This window comes from Quercus suber, unplaced genomic scaffold (genome assembly GCF_002906115.3).
Source record: "Quercus suber isolate HL8 unplaced genomic scaffold, Cork oak 2.0 scaffold_135, whole genome shotgun sequence".
NCBI classification, from domain to species: Eukaryota; Viridiplantae; Streptophyta; class Magnoliopsida; order Fagales; family Fagaceae; genus Quercus; species Quercus suber.
In genome coordinates, this window is record NW_027069597.1 from 791,395 (window position 1) to 796,464 (window position 5,070).

General features: G+C 36.1%; 1 protein-coding gene across 5 annotated transcripts in view; it reads left to right on the forward strand.

Moving 5' to 3' along the window:
* The first annotated feature begins 1,993 nt into the window (after positions 1-1,993).
* LOC112009747 (uncharacterized) overlaps positions 1,994-5,070 on the forward strand; it is a 9,947-nt gene continuing 6,870 nt past the window's right edge. For 2 of the 5 annotated variants that reach the window (XM_065776504.1, XM_065776508.1), the window contains exon 1: positions 1,994-4,013. The gene's annotated coding sequence lies outside the window, so the exon portion shown is untranslated. The remainder of the gene's footprint in view (positions 4,014-5,070) is intronic. The other 3 variants (XM_065776507.1, XM_065776505.1, XM_065776506.1) reach the window with 3 other exon arrangements.

A 5,070-nucleotide genomic window follows, 5' to 3' on the forward strand; every position in this document is an offset into this window, starting at 1 on the left:
CGAAAAGGTCCTTATCAAGATCCCTGGCGCCATTCTCAACCTCATCGACAAGCACTACAACGTTGAGCTCGCTTGTGGCGATCTCACAGTCATCTGTCTCCCCCAAGGCGATGACGTCGTTGCCGTCCTCGCCCGTGTCGTTGATGAGATCCAATGGCCTTTGGTGAAAGACGAAGCTGCCGTCAAGCTTGACCACTCGCGTGGGGTCATGGTGCTGTGGGTGGACCTGGGTTCGTGGGGGCGTGGGTAGTAGCTCGTCGTGGGTCTTGGGATTCAGATCTGTGGAGTGGTTGATTTGAGTGTAATTTTTTTGGGTTTGAGAAGTCTGGATTTGAAATTGGGGTTTCAAATATATGTCTGGGTTTGAATCCATTTGTTCTTAAGTTCCTGGGATTGTATATATGCTTGATTTGAATTCATTTGTTCTTAAGTTCCTGGGATCAAATGTTGTGCTATATTTTGGGGTCGTATTTTAGTAGATTTATGTTTGATGGTATTGCTTGATTTGACTTGTATTAGTTTTCTGGATGCAGGTTCTTCATGTTTGTGTGTGTTCTTCATGTTTGTGAATGATGAGAAACTAATACCATATTTTAATCTTTTTTTTCTTTTATTTTGTTTTGTTTTTTTTTTTCTTGTTTTGGGAGGAGAGAGATATAAAATGGGTGTAAAAAGACTTATTTACCCTTCTTTTTTAACAGAGGTCGGTTACGACACACTCACGGTGAGAACCTCAAGTAGGCAAAGTGTCAAAATTGAAATCACGGGTAGACACATAGAATTAGAGGCAAACCACAGGTGGGTAAAGTGTAATTATTTCTTTATTTTATGAGGTGGCTTTTTTATTTATTAAATTATGACATGGATGCTGATGTGATATTTTTAATATTATTTTATTAGCCACGTTAGCATCTAACATGTTGCCTATGCCCTTCGTTTGTCATGTAGGGCTTTTCTGTTAGTGAGTTGACGGCAGAGAGTAAGGGCTCGTTTGGATGTAGCTAAAAACTGAAAACTGAAAACACTGTAGTAAAATAATTTTTAAATGTGTGAATAGTATCGTGGGACCCATTTTTAATGAAAAAGTTGCTGAAAAGTGAAAATTATGGGTCCATAAATAGTGCACAAATATACTGTTCATTGACAAAAGTCAACAAGTGCGGCTACTGTTCTTTGAACAGTAGCCGCACAGTAACCGTGAACAGTGCATCATAGTTGAAAAAGTCTTTTTATATGGCTGAAAGCAAAAAAAAAAAAAAAAAAAAAAGGAAAAACGCAAACGCAAATTGTAAACGGGCTGCCCAAACGGTCTCTAAAACGAAAACGATTTTCTATTTTCAGGGATTATGATAGATGCAAAATCAATTTATGGACCAAAATAAGAATTTGCCCAAAATGTAAGGACCAAAAATATATTTTCACCTATATTTTATTATTAATGTAAAATTTTTTATAGTAAATTAAACAAATATGAATAATATTATTCATTTATAATTACAATATGATATATTTTTTTTATAAGGAATTGAAAAGCTGTTAAAATAGTTAATTATTTTTTAATATTTTATAAATTTTTTAAAAATAATTTACTAATATATGCTTTAAAAGTATACATTAGTTTTAATATATCCCTATTTTTTATTACAAACATATACACATATATATATATATATTTTTTTTTGTTTGTTTGTTTAGTCTAACGTATAAATATTATACCGTTTAAACTTTAAATTAAGTAAAAAAAAAAAAACAAAAAACCAAATAAACACATTAAAAATGCACCTTATCTCTCTTCTCTGTCTCTTTACTTTACGTGACCTACACGGCTACTACTAGCCTACTACACCTACACGTTATTCCTTTTGAGTTTTGTATTCCCAAGTTTTCCTCCATCACACCTTTTACTTTTTTATCTTTCCAACAAAGCCATCTTCATGACATAATTTACCTCTCATTTATTCTTTTTACCGTCTCTCTCAGTGAATCTCTCTCTATCTCCCTCTCTCTTGCACAACACATACTTTTTCTATTTTCAGCATCAGTGGCACTACACTGACAGTCTTTTTCTGTGCTCGGCTGCTAGTCCTGACTTTAACTTGATTTTCCAAATATTCCTCCTTCACACATTTTTACTTTTGGGGTTTGAAGTTACTTTTGTTACGTGTGGTGGTGTGTCCTGACTGCTGACACCGACCCCCGTGAGAGAAAGTATAATATGAGCCACTCTCTCTCCCCACTTTTACTCTTCCATTTCAGATTTCCAACCATTGTCTAGGGTTTTGACAATCACCTTGCCCAGACTCGCTGGTCTCCGCCACAAATGACCTCACATTGGATTTCTTGCCATCGCTTTTGAGTAGCGGACTGTGCCATCAACGTCAGTTTTCGCCATTAAAAGTCCGCCTCCTCACTCACCGTAAACTATAAACAGTTAACTTCCTTCCATTTCTTTTTTAGTTTAGCTTCATTTAATGTTTCTCGTTGATTTATTATGGAACGTTTTGATATTTTTATAAAGGGTACGAAACCCAGTGAAGTGTGGGTGTGTCAATGGTCGAGGACCGGCGGCCTAGATTTGTGAGGTTGGGTCGGTGGATGCCAGGTGTTTGGCGTTATTGGGGTCACGGTATTATTTTTGTGTCTTGCTGTGTCATGGGTTTAAAGGGGAAGGAAAAAAAAAGGTGTTGTCTTTGTTTTGAAATCAGACTATGGGTAGTCCCTTTGGAGATTTTTAGTGAACGTCTTAAAATCTGAATTATGTAAAACAAAGATGTAGTATAAGGGGTTGGTTTTAGCGTCTCAATGTTTGACACATCCTTGGGTTTGTGTTTCGAAGATCTGAGCTTATTCTTAGTAGTTCTAGTATAGGAGTTATTATTTATCATGATTTCTTTAAGTTGAGCTGTTTAGCTTTTCTCCTAAGGAATTATTGCTACTATAATGCCTATGTTGTGGTAGAACATGAAGTTTTAGTAGGTTGGATTTGGAGAGCTCTGCTTGTTTTATGTACTCCCAGTCTCATTTCTTCTGATCTTTCTCTTCTATTTATTAAGACAGTATCAAACCAGTAGAGCTATCACCATCCGTTGTCTCTCTTGTTCTCATCAGCCGAATCTCGCTCAGGTTAGTCCCCCTCAGTCCTCTCATTTTATTTCTTTGCTTCTTATGTTGGGTTAATACCTAATGTGAATGGTAGATTTGTGTAGTTAATGGTTTTGAGATGATTTTTTTTTTTCTTCTCAATTTGGTTAGATCGTTAAGCTATTTGAACTAAAAGAATGTGGGTCAGAAATAAGATAAATCGCAGGCGAAGAATGAAAATGAGTCCGAGAGAGTTCAAAGATGCTGATCTACGCACCAGCCGATCATATGTTGGAATTGGGGGACTAGGAAAGAAGGTAAAAGAATATGGATATTTGGATTTTTTTAGAAAATAACTACAAAATCCAAACAATATTATTAGTTAGGCAACGTTTCAAACATATTGCATTTCTAACAATTCGACTTCAGAGGAGTCGATTTCTGGGTTATAAAATCGAGAACATTGAACTCAAGTTTCCTTTTTAACTACAAATGAGGTGGCTGAAAGCTTGTCCACGTAGACCATAAATCGACTTCAGAAAAGTCGTCTTATAAGCGAAGAAAACGACTCCAGTAGAGTCGTCTTATAAGGCAGAAAACGACTCCAGTGGAGTTGTTTTTTATAAGCCCAAATCGTTTTTCAGTTCCACGCGCCTCTCATCGCGCGCTACAAGAAAAACTGAAGTTCAAAAACAAAAAAACTCAAAACACTCAGTCTCTCCCACACTCACTCTCGGTCTCTCTCACACTCACTCTCTCTCACACTCTCGGTCTCTCTCACACTCTCACTCTCTCTCACACTCTCGGTCTCTCTCTCTCAGTCATCTCGCTCCGTCGCCGTCGATGTCCCTCTCGCTTCGTCGCCATCGCTGCCTCTCGCTCCCGTCGCTCTGTCTCCGCCTCGATCCGTCGCTCCGATTACCTCACAAAAAGTAAGGACTCTCTTTTTTCTGGGGTTATTGGTAATGCATGCATTGATTGTAACACCAGACCAGTTTGTTTGTGCATTTTCTTTTCCTCTATTGTAAAAACTGAGATCAGTTTTTTGTTTTTGTTTTTGTTTAATAGGAACAAAGCCAAGGTGCATTTTATTTTCATGCTTATTTTCTATGATTTTCCGTTCTTCATATATTGCTGATTCACCTTAATTGAGTTGATTTGTATTTATGATAGATATAGCCTATCAAGGTCGTGCTTGCTGTCAATATGCATGTATACTCAACTATGAAAAAACCAAGTTATTTGTGTTGATTATCAACTTTTAGCACCTTTATTTATTAAGTGGTTGAAAGTAAATGGGACTGTGAATTTCATGTTTCTTTCTTGATAATGTTCTGTTTAATTTCATGTTTTCACAATTGTATTAAAAATGTTCTTCATGATCTCCTTGGATTTATTAATACATTTTTCTTAATCTGTCAATTGTGATCATAGTATGCTAAAGATGTTGCTTGTACATTTTAAATGTTTAATTGCCTCATATGCCATTCTTCTTACTGAAAGGATTTCCGTAGCACCATATTCATGGGCAAAGTAGCTCATCAATAATTATTTCTTGCTTTGAGTGGTTAAGAATTGAAAATAACTTTTAATGGGTCAGTTTCTATCCTTTTTTTTTTTTTTTGTTTGATTTTCTTTAATGGGTCAGTTTCAATTTTTGTTTTAGTTTCTGTTTGGTTAGTGAGAAAGTGTGAGAAAAATGTGAAGTGTAGGAGAATTATGGGTTTCATAAGTTTTGTCATTAGGTTCAGTTGTGTGGACCATTTTAGTTGCAAAACATGTTATCAGTAAGTCATTAACTGTATGGGAGCATGGTGTTACTGCTTTGTGTTCTGTGTCTTTGGCTGAATTGGAGTTGCATTTGTTGTTTATTTTGAGTGATGAGAGTGTGTGATGTCTAAATTGAAGCTACATTGGTGGATAAGGTTGTCAATTTCATATGTTTTTCTTTTGGACTGGGTTTTTTGTATTTTGTAAGAGGACTTGATC